This window comes from Vigna umbellata, chromosome 4 (assembly GCF_029865625.1).
Source record: "Vigna umbellata cultivar VRB3 chromosome 4, Vumbellata_1.0, whole genome shotgun sequence".
In the NCBI taxonomy this organism is placed as follows: Eukaryota; Viridiplantae; Streptophyta; class Magnoliopsida; order Fabales; family Fabaceae; genus Vigna; species Vigna umbellata.
The window spans coordinates 60,125,036-60,136,652 of record NC_142168.1 but is presented as its reverse complement, the minus strand read 5'-3'; the positions used below and the strand labels follow the sequence as shown (position 1 = coordinate 60,136,652).

Below are 11,617 nucleotides of genomic sequence, written 5' to 3'. Positions count from 1 at the left end.
TGTAGACATATTGGAGAGTGATGTAATCCAGATAAATAAATAAAATATTAATTAAGAATCTGTGAAGTAAATTATTCCATGCATAATGTTATTTACTTGAAAAGTTAAAACAATAAACATTTGTTATTCCAAACCATTCAAGTTATTTAGAAGCCAGGTTTTCTCCCAAAAAAAACTGCTTCAGGTTATAGTTCATGCAAACTGCAATAGTTCAACACAGAAAAGAAAAATATGGTGAAAGGGAGAAACAAAAGATAATGAGGGTGGAAATCATGTCTTGGAGGGTGATTCAGTAGAGCTAGCAACAGGAATATCTTTTCCTGATTGAGACGAAAGTGCCTCTAGTGTCTTGTGAAATTCTGTAGGGAGAGGAGGTGGTCGGTGGAGAGGAACATGCTTAGGAACTGGGGCATCATTCTCAATCACCTCACATTCGTAATCATCTGGAACACCCCACGGATCCCACTCTGCACTCCAAAATATACATTCAATATACGTCAATCATATTTCTAATCAATTTATGCAAAAACATTTCAAGGTACGCATATATGTTGTCAGTTCTAAAATTGGTCTCTATATGTAAGAAAAAAACACACTCAATATACATTGATCCTTTTAAATTTAAACATTATCAATTTAAAGTATCTGTCACTGTTAATACACTTACGATGCTTATTTTGGTGCTTATGCATGCAGTACATTGTTAATTTGGTTGTTATACCAGCAGAGCATTCTTAATTTGGTTCTTATGTGTGTAACACATTCTTAATTTGATCCTTTGCATGTAGAAACTAGATTAAGAATTCGTTAAATGTAATGGGACCAAATAAAGAATGTATTACATGTATAAGAGCAAAATTAGAATACATAAAGTAGCTGACAGGAGCTATAAGATTGGTTTAGTAGTAAAAGTTTTAGTAGTAAAAGTTGGAATGAAGGGTGAAAGAGATTGTGAGTTCAACTCTCCCCTAACATTGAAAAATATAAGATTGGTTTGAAGGGTTTAGAAAGAAAGGTAAAAAAGTTGTGGGTTCAACTCTTTGACTAACAAAATACTAACATTTAACATTTGTCGATAAAAATAAAAAAAAAAAGAAAAAAAACAGAAGGGAGCTGATGAAAAAAAATACATAAGGTTGTTAACAATGGCAACACAGTGACCAAATCCTTAATGCAATGCTGGAACATTTAAGACTGATTTAATAAAGTTGAACACGTAAGAACAAAATTGAGATTCACAATACATATATATAGAGACTGAGTTATAAATATTGTTCGAATGCAGAACATATTTTTTTTTTGCTCACTTTTACTTACAAAAATGTTACTTTGTTTTCACTTTGGTTCCCGTTCTCAAAAATTTGAATAAGAGTGAAAACAATGTTGTCGACAGGATTTCAAAAGAATTATAATTTTTTAATATTCCATAAAGAAAATTTTAGTTCAATGTCTAGTTTAAGTAAAAATAATGAAACTTGAAATGGCAAGTTACTTGTTAAATAGTGAGAATGATTATCAAGCAGCAAAATTTTGGAGATGCACAAAAGACTTAGATTTGCATTAAAGCAAGGAAGAGTCAAAGTTAAAATTATTGTCAAGAAATAACAAATAACTTGTGAACTAGGCTGCATCTGTGATAAAAGGAAAGACAACAACTACCAAATTCAAAATGTGAACAAAAGTCAACCTGGATTAGCAAAATTAAAAGTACCCTATCCAAGGTAAAATCCCCATTCACATATACAGTATACACATTGTGGGAGCCCAACAAGTTTATGGGCTGAAGAAGCCATTGGTCCATGAGGGGCATATGACACCTAAGGTATGGAAGGTTTAAGTGTGGATGTGCGCAAAAGAAAGAAGGGAAACCGAGAAGCTGAGGTTGCATAAGTAAGTGGAGAGTATTTTCTGTTATTTAGTCTGATGAGGCAAAAGGGGAGGGGGATTAGCTGATTGTCTGATTTTCTGTTATAGGAGCTATGCGATGGGCAATTGGAGGTTTCCTCCTATTGTAGTTTCCTTTTCATTGCAAATAACATACAATTCACCGTGCCCTCATTTTCTCTGTTCTCTTTTATCACTATTGTTTGGCTTGTAACAATTTTTGGCCCAACCTACCGGATCATTCAATAATCACGATGAATACCCAGGAAGAGAAAGAAAAGAGGAATGAGGCAGATTGTGGAATCAACATTATCTATAGGAGAGGACAAAATACAAAAGATCATGGAAGCACATGTTGAACAAGTAGAACACGAGCTTTTACGGATAAGAATGGCTATGGAATCTTTATGGCACCAAACAGCCTCCAATTAGTTAGCAGTTGAAGCTCTACGATGAGATAATGCTGAGGCACAAAAATAAAAGCACTGGTTTGAAATCCCTTCAAGATAATGCCCTCAATGAATTTAGACAATGAGTGAAGAAGATTGAATTACCGATGTTCAACCATGCAAGAGGTAGCAATTCTCTTGATTGTGACCCATCCTTTTCCAGTATATGCATTGAGGACGTTCTCCTCCTCTAGTGCCATGTCCTCCTTTTCCTCCTCTGGCAATCATGACAGATGGTCCCACCAGTTCATGAGCTTCCTAAGTTTGAGGTGTTGGGACATGCAGAAAGCAAGTGGTCAAGGTTTCCATAGAAAGGACCTCATGGCTGGTGTATGTTGATGATATTGTTATTACAGGGAATGACGTCACTAGAATTACTCAATTAAAGAATCAATTGTTCAACCACTTTTAGACTGAAGATTTGGGTCATCTAAAATATTTTATTTGTATTGAAGTGGTATAGTCAAAAGGAAGTGTTATCATTTCACAAAGGAAATATGCTCTTGATATTTTAGAAGAAACAGGCCTGACAAATTGCAAGCCCGATGATAGTCCTATGGACTCAAATCAAAAGTTAATGAGAGATCAAAGTGAACCTTTCTCAGACCCAGAGAGATATAGAAGGCTAGCTGGGAAACTCATCTATCTTACCATAACAAGACATGATCTTTCTTATCCGGTGGGAGTTGGAGTCAATTTATGCAAAATCCACATGTTGACTATTGGAATACAGTGATTCACATCCTTAGATATGTAAAAGAAAAGCCAGGACAAGGATTGTTGTATGAGAACAAGGGAAGCACTCGAATCAAAGGATATTGTGATGCAGATTGGGTTGGTTGTCCAATTGATCAAAGATCTACTACAGGATATTGTGTTTTACTTGGAGGGAACCTAGTATCTTGGAAAAGTAAAAAACAAAGTGTTGTTGCTCGATCTAGTGCTGAAGTTAAATACCGATCTAGGACTTTAACTACATGCGAACTTGTGTGGATCAGACAACTTCTTCAAGAATTGAAATTTATGAAAATGAGCAGTTGAAATTGTACTGTGACAACCAAGCAGCCCTTCATATTGCCTCCAATCTAGTGTTTCATGAGAGCACATAGAAATTCACTATCATTTTATTAGAGAGAAGTTGTTGTCCAAGGAACTTATTACTGAGTTTGTCAACTCTAATGAACAACTCAGAGACATTGTGACCAAATTTAAGGGGGCCTAGAATTCAATTTATATGTTCCAAGCTTGGTGCATATGATCTATATGTTCCAACTTGAGGAGGAGTGTTGAAATGTAATGTATTTTTATAGTAAGCTTTTTAGGAGCACTCTGTTTTTACTTTGTATGTTGAACTACTATCCCTTATAAATAGGGTAGTATAATGTATTAGGGTTAAGAGAGAACAGTAATAGTAAAATTTTAGTTTCCTCCCAACTCTTTAAGTGTTTGTAAGACACATGAGGACAAACAGCACTAAAATTACAACCCATAAGTTGTTTCAGACCAAGTTGTCACACCAAGACATACAAAAAAAATTGTAATAAAATAATCATGATTCAAATCTCGATTCAATAACCATGTACAAAATAATCAAGACTAACTACCACCAAGATTTGTAGGCTATAAACTCTTGGACAATATCTTAACTGAAATATATTCAGGACCATCAAGACTAATATTGACCGAGCTGCATTAGGCAATATAGGCAATAAAATGATTTTTTATAAAAAAGATGTTGAAATGACAATGATTGGTTGTTAATTATCATTTACCAATATTACAAATGCTGAAGACTCACATAAATACGTAAAAGGTTAACAGGGATATAGTGACTCTATAAGTAAATCAGGAGATGAAATGTACATGCAACTTTGTTCCACACGATAATTTGACTCATCCACTTTTTAACACAAAATCAACTGAAAATTGAAATCAATGTCTAACAAAACTTCAAATGTTCATATGAAACTAGAGGATGTTTTTCCTTATTTCGAGTATATTCATCCTTTGCAATCAATAACTAATTATTCTTACACAGAAATGAAACTTAGTGCAACTTCTAAGAAAAAAATCTTAGCTAAGGTAAAGTATCTCCCTTCCACTTATCACTACTCTACCCGATACAATATATATGTATTATGAATTTATGTATTACCTATGACTTTGGTGGGACTTTTACTATATTGGTGCAATTTGGAAACATAATTACCAAAATGGGCAAATTTTTAAAATTTATGAAGGTACCCATCTTTGTAATTTTTAAAAAATTTAACCATTACGGTAATTTCATTTCCAAATTGCACAAGATTGGTAAAATTGCCAACTTTGGCATTGTACAGATATTTATAAATATTGTCCATAATAGGTACAGATTGTGGATAAAAAAATGGAATGCACACAAGATGTAACTACACATTCATAGTTTGAACGACAAAATTGTCATGGACAGTGAAAATTGCATGGACAGTGAAAATTGCATGACAAAGATGTAACTGAGCATAGTTATAATGAGGAAGTGATTGCAGAACAATTGCTAGGCTTGAAAATTGCATGACAAGGAGATATATATATTCAAAGGAGTTTTGCTCTCCTTCATTTAGTTCAAACTCCGGCCTGACAGAAAGTCTAATATATAGTATAGAAACTAACTAGCGGTTAATGTTTTAACTAAACCTAAAAATATAATCCTGTGCACGACCACATTTGCTATCGCTACTGCATAAGCCCATGTTCTATGCAATATCTAATAGGATGACCCATTACATTACAAAATTTTGTTTTAGCCAATGATCTCATTAGAGGAATAATGGGAACTATTGTATCAAGTTTTTTGATAACAATTTGAATTAGAAATGAATTTTGCAACATTTGACTTCGTACTACTGAAAGATTTAGTGGAATACTTAAAAAATAGCCTAAAAAGTGAAATGAATACTGAGATAAAGTATCACAACGAAATTAAAATTGCCAATTAAAACATACAACTAACATTCAAAAGTCGAACCCAGACTACTCTACCATCGGAATTAATTGATTTCACAAGCCACACAAATCATCCACCAACACAACACGAAATTCATAATAAACTAATATTTAAATTAAAGAAAAAAAAGAAAAAGCAATACCGATCATGTAGGAAATGAGCTTGAGCTCATCCTGAGCCTCTTCGATGAGCTCCTCGACCTGGCCGCAACCAAGCCGTTTCTCGATGGCTTCCCAGTCCTCCTCTTCTTTGCACACGCTCAGCCGGTGTTTCGTGAAGCTCTCCACCGCCTTGCGGTAACCCTCGTCTTCTGGAACCTTCTGGATCTCCTTCAGCGTTTTGCCATAGAGTCCGATCAGCACCTCCCTCGCGTTCGGAACCACCTCCAACCCACGATCCCCGTCGAAGCCTTAACCTTCGCCATCAACGGCCGCGCCACCGCACGTAGAAACATCTTCCTTCGATCTCACTCTCCGCCAATGTCTCCAAACACGATGTTGGCGAGTCTCGGAGAAATGAGAACGTGGGTGGATACGAAATGGAGAGGCCACCAACTGGGCCTGTAGCTCCTTGGCCCAAATGGCCCAGATGGCTTTGTAAATACCCGTGCCAAAGCTTTTACTTTTTAATTTTGAAACTTTCCAGGAAAAAATAAAGAAATGGCTAACTTTACTACATTATTAGTATTATTATTATATTCTCATATCAATTGGATTGTTCTTTCATTTATATAAAAATAAATATTAATCTAAAATTATTTATATATCAAATTAACATTATATATGTTTTAAGATATACTAAAATTTAAATAACTTAATTATTTTGTTATTATTCCATTTTAACACAAAATTTGAGACAACAAAAAGTCATATAAATAATTAATTTAACCCTTGATAAAAGTACTTTTTATATAGTTATTGAATATGTAATTAAATGGATTCACGAAATAATTTTAGTTTGGTTTCGATCTCGGTTCTTCTTATTTTTAGTGTTAATTTACAACGGTTAGTTGTCGTTTTTATTTGACCTGTTGTAAATATAATTATAGAACATCAATTTTATACTACAACAAATAATTTTTTATCATGTTTTCTCAAAACTAAATTAGTTCGATTTTTTAACTCGTCAAAAATGAACTGCATATTATTTTTGTCTTTCAAATATTACTGTGACTAACTTGATATTTTATAGAGACCCTTGCTAACATGTGTATTAGTATATAATCTCTAAAGCAGATGCAATTTTTTAGCATATACAAGACAAAAATGTTGTATTTAAGGCTAATGCATCATGTATAGGATGTTTATTTTTAATTGATGGTTTGACCTTAAAAATGTAAAATTGGAAAATAAGAATCTCTCATCTCATCGCTTGCCCCCCTCATCCATGGATCATTCCCTTCGCTGTTCACACTCATTTTATTTTTCTCCATCATTTTGTGTTTAAATGAGAAACTTTTAATAGTGTTTCATTTTATTAAAAACTTTAAAATCATTTATGGCAAAATAATTTATTTGGATAAAGAGTTTTAAAGCAAGTGAAATTATAAAGATTTGATTATTTAAAATTAAATAATTTTAAGCTATACTTAAATAATGTAAAGACGTAGAAATTTGTATTTTAGAAATGGTAAAAGTTTAAAAATTGAGACTCGAATATTTTAATATTAAAGAATTTTAATACAAATAGTTTCCTTATGAACGAGATGCATTATTTTATAACACATTATCTCTCTAAAAAACATTTTTCTAAAGTTTTATGACTTCTCTTTAGGAGTTTTCATCCCTTTTTCGTCTGATTAAATAACTAAGACCTTATGATTGATCATGGCGGTGAGCTTTCCAAATTGGATCGATCAGTTTATAAGATAAAGTAACTTGGATTTATGTTCCTCTTTTTGGTATGTTTTGTCTTCCTTTGCATGCGAGTTTATTGTGGTTACAAGTGATGTTTGATCTTCTATAAGACTCTTTATTGATCAGTGGTCATAACGGTGTATTCTAATCATGTTTATGTTGTTTGTAGAGCATATAGGACTTCATGTGCATTTGGATCTGTTTTAGACCTTCTAGAGCAGTTTGATCATTTGTTAGTAAGGGAAGCTAACTACCATTTTTTGACGTTGCTAATATTTTGATAATTTGTGTAGCATGTTTGATTTGGTCTGAAATTGAAATTTGGTATGTCAAGTTGTTGTTGTGAATTTTGTTGAATATATGCTTGCTTTGGCTGAAATTGGTGTTGACTTTAGGAATTAAGAATCTAATTTGAGCGAATTAGTATTCATTTTGACACCTAAACCTGTTTTTGAACCATTCCTTGAGTCAAGAATACCAATTTGATCATCTGAATAGGTACCTAGCTCCTCAATTCGTACTTTTGAAGTTGTTGATTTCTAGTATGGCGTTGAGCGGCACTGATGTGGCGATGAGCGCAAGCACGACAGTGAGGGTCAAGGAGAATTTCTAGACTGTTGAGCAACAGGTTTGTGCCACTAAGCGACCAAAAGTGTGAATGCTTTTAGCGTTGAGCAGTGGCTTTGTATCGCTAAACGCCACTTTTCCAATAGGTCAAAACCATTTTTCTTTATAACTTGTTGGGCAAAAGGCTAGTCTCGCTAGGCGAGAAAAATTGTGAGAGCTAGAGATTGACGCTGAGCGTAACCTTTTACGAGGGCTTTTGTGTTAAGCGTTAGTCTGAGCACCTGTGTAGTTCTTTGTGATTTTTCTGGTTTTGTTGATCTGGTTGGTTTATTTTGGATTCTATATATATTTCTTTTGAAATTGATGATGCTTCATGAAATATAATATGAGTTTGAGTATATATAGTGTTTATTCAAGTATGATATAGTGATGATGATGAGTTTGTTATTAGTAATGTGCATGATATATGTGTTTGGCGTAAATCCATGAATCTAGTGGAGAGATTTTGTGGTGGTGTTCACTAGTATAATGTATTGATGTAGGGATTCTGAAATGGGGGATGATCTTGACACTTTAATAACCATACACTCTTAGGTAAAGAATGATAGGGTATGTCGTAAGGAATAGCAGGAGGTTCTAGTCTAGGGGTTTTACCTTAGCCTAATATGGTTTATAGATTAACCTTGTGTGGAAGGTTGGATAGACAGGTTGTTCCACCACACAAGTGTAGGCCCTCCAAGAGTTTGATATCAATACATGTATCTGGTTGGTCAAATCTAGAATGAATGGTTGTATGTCTTAGAATTGATTTATTTATCTGTTATATGCTTACTTTTATAAAAATGTTATATGATTGTGTTTTTTGTACATTAGCTTACCATTCTTTCTTGTTTGTTGTGTGTTTGTTCTCTATTTTGCAATGATCACCCAAAATTATGGGTCAACCCACCTCTAAACCTACTCGAACTCATGGGTTAAATGAGTTGGATTCAATTCGACCCGGTCCGGTGAGCCCTTTTAGCTCATGTGTCTACCCATTTTGACATCTCTAATAATATATATGCAAACATTTGTTTTCAATTTACCCTTTAAATAATAGTTTCTTAAAATTAAAATAATTATTTTATTACTTAAGTGATTGTTTCTTTAAAGTTTTCCAATTTTACTCTCACAATAATATTTTTTTCAAATTAAAAACAATTTTTTTATTAGTTTTACTCTTTAATTGACTTTTTTAAATTTAACTATTTTTTAATTTTACAATTTTTTTAAACTTAATCGTTTTTTTAATTATAAAACTACCTATAAAATAAATAAAACATTAAGACATGGATGATTGTAAAATTATCAACCAAGCAATCTGTAAGACCTATGAAAAATATTCACCTTAATAAATAGTAACAATTTTATTACTAGTAGTAATAAATTTTTTTATGAATGGAAAATATAATTAATAAATTTATGTAAAAATAAAATGTGGAAAGTTAAATAAGAAATTTTGGTAGCTTAAATGGTAGAAATTTGTGGTGATTTGAAGGACATGAGCTCAAACTCTTTTCTACCTTTTTGTTTAAAAAAAACAAATGGACAAAGAGACTTTCGGTGATTGAAATAGCAAAACACTAAAACATCTTTCGGTGATTGAAATGATGATTAAAATAATAAAAAAAAAGTGCCAAATTTTGGCCTATAAATAGCAAGAGGAGGGAAAGGAAATCTGCACAAGGAAGAAAAAGAAATCAAGTGAGAAATTTAGAGAGAAGAAAGAGTTAAGAGGAAATTCTAGTTGCAAAGAGAGTAGAGATTCTGAAAGGTTTCCGGGAACAACCTCTGATCAAGAAATTAAGTCTGGAATAAAGGTAGGGGAGCTAACCTTTCTAAGCTTTTATATTATGATTTAGTATTGTTGTATTTATTCATGTCTTGAAATTCTATGTGAATATTGTTCATGAAAAACATATGTGCTTGTTGTATATCTATCTATATTGAATTTTTGTGTTAATATTATATGTTGTTTTGAATCAGTAAATAAGAAATTTGTTAAGAACTAGTTGAGGAACACTTTGGCTAGGAAAGACCTGGTACTTAAAATGTCCATTGTGACCCACCTCTCTTTCTTGGAAGTCTACTCTACGAGTTTTCAACTTAATTCTTATCGAACAGATTACATATGATTAAGTTATTTCATAATATATTTAATTGGTATTAAATCTGTGATGAATGTATTTTATTAAGTTGGATTTGAATTTATGCATCTGAACATGATATGAGTATTATGGGGAGATTTTATAATGGCATAGTATGAGTTGAGGAATATGAACATGATATGAGTCTCATAGAGAGATTATGTAATGACATGGTATTAATGTACATGTTGACGTTGAGGGTCCTATTGTTGGAGGTTATCCTAATACTCTAATAGTCATTCAATCTCAAGTAGAGAAGGATGAGTTATGTAGTGAGAGGGGCAAGAGGTCCTAGTCTATGTGCGGTTTGGGCATAGACATTAACGGACTAACCTTGTGGATGGTATGAAGTTTTTTATTGGAAGTATATTTGTAAAGAGAAGTAGAGGGCATCATAAGTGCATAACCTCTCGTGATCGCTCATCAACGTATCATTCGGATGAGTATCTATGGTGTGATTGTTGTATGATGAGATGAGGGTGTATGATATGATTATTAGTATGTACATTACTATACCTATGCATGTTGTATGAATTATCTGTTACATGTTAGCTCACCCCTACTTGTTTGTGTTTATATTTGTGCGATAATCGTATAACTCGTGTTGTTGTACGAGAGCTCAGATAGGAATGTCGATGATTCTGGAGCCAATGATTGACGAGAGAGGGGATTAATTATGGGAGTTTTAGCTACTAAAAATTTATAATGATGATTTTATAAATTCATTACATTAATGTATAAATGGAAAACGAGAATTTTCTTAATAAATAAAATGAAAAAAAAATTGTAATACTCCGATAAGAGGTGTTGCATAATCCCTCAATTGTTTCTTTATACGACCAAATAACAAGAACCAAAAATAACACTAAAAAGGCATAGATTCCTTGTGTGTTGACCTCAATACAAGGCATTGAGACAAGAAGCTTCACGTTACATAATGCAAAAAAAGAAAAACGTTCAAAAGATTCATGAACTTCAAGCATGCAACTAAACTACTCCCTCGGTTCTACTCTAGTTTTAGCCTTTTAACTGAAAAACACCCATAAAAATTATCTAAATTGAAATTAAAATAAAAGTCAAAAGTGGTGATTAGTAAAGCAAAAAGGTGCTTGTGTGAAGAAAAAAGAAATCCCATTGAACCTTTGTAAAACAAAAACGGTTGTACCCATTTTCTGTAGGGTTGCACTTCCAATAATTTCATCTAACACTTCCAATTTCCTAAAATAATCTTACTTTATTTTTTATCAAATTTTGGATTTTTCTTCATCGAATTTTGAAATCTGATGAGGGATTTTATTTTCTTTATCAGATTTTGAAATCCAATGAACGATAAAGGATTTTTTTATCAGATTTCGAAAACTGATGAATTTTTTTTCAAAGACTTCATCAAATTTCGAAATTTGATAAAAAATAAAAAATCCTTAATCGAATTTCAATTTTTGATGAAAAAAAATTCTTCATTGAATTTCGAAATCTAATGAAGAAATAAATCATTCATCCAATTTTGAAATTTGGTAAAGCCTTGAGAAATCCTTCATCGGATTTCGAAATCCAATGAAGAAAAAATCCTTCATCAATTCTTGAAATTTAATGAAACATAAAAAGAAGATGAAAGATTTTTTAAATTGCAAAGAACAATTTTGGAATATAAAAAAAAATTAAAAATAAAGAATGAAATTATTAGAAGTACAT

General features: G+C 32.4%; 1 pseudogene across 1 annotated transcript; it reads right to left on the bottom strand.

Moving 5' to 3' along the window:
• Window positions 1-62: 62 nt before the first annotated feature.
• Window positions 63-5,770, bottom strand: LOC148200755 (putative NADH dehydrogenase [ubiquinone] 1 alpha subcomplex subunit 5, mitochondrial; annotated as a pseudogene). Its single transcript, XR_015785593.1, has 2 exons — window positions 5,459-5,770; window positions 63-467 (listed from the first exon to the last, which is right to left on the bottom strand). The product of XR_015785593.1 is annotated as a putative NADH dehydrogenase [ubiquinone] 1 alpha subcomplex subunit 5, mitochondrial (transcript).
• Between the last annotated feature and the right edge of the window lie 5,847 nt (window positions 5,771-11,617).